Genomic DNA, 642 nt, shown 5'->3' on the forward strand with positions numbered 1-642 from the left:
AAGTCTGTATCCATAGACCGCCATTTGAGTTGAGGTGCAGTATCCTCGACCACCGACGGCAAGTAGACAATCGCACATGTTGAGCCGAGGCAGTGGAATTTTCCGAAATAAATTAACTGCCTAACGACGGCTGTGGTCCCCTGGGTTCCAGCCCCAGACGTCTATCTACCATTCAGTTCAGATGTTCACGCAAGCCATTGAAAGCTGTCCGCGGTGGGAACAACTGTATGGTGTGCGTACAGTTCCGGTAGGTTGAATCCATCAGCCACCATTGGCGGATGTGCAAGCAAACCGAGACAACATCCGCGGTGAGAGTTTTTTGCTGTTCGCAACCGATCGGTCCCTAAATGGAGGGAACAAACGGGCGAAGAAAAGCCGCATCACTCGGCAGAAAGGGCAGGTGCATTGTCCGGCACAACTGTGTGATCAGTATCCATTGAGGGCTTTTGTGATGGACAATTTGGAGACCCGAATACGGGCAGCAAGAATAGCGTTCGGCTGCGATATCATTTTGTGCTACTTCCACGTTAGAAAAGACATCGGGAAGCACTTATTTATCATATTACGGATGTCTTTCTGGTCACAGACACTCTGCTAATAGTCGGCACACATTTTACTGCACGGCGTGCGTCAAAAATGTCT

The sequence above is a fragment of the Opisthorchis viverrini genome, assembly GCF_000715545.1.
Source record: "Opisthorchis viverrini unplaced genomic scaffold opera_v5_50, whole genome shotgun sequence".
Classification (NCBI taxonomy): domain Eukaryota; kingdom Metazoa; phylum Platyhelminthes; class Trematoda; order Opisthorchiida; family Opisthorchiidae; genus Opisthorchis; species Opisthorchis viverrini.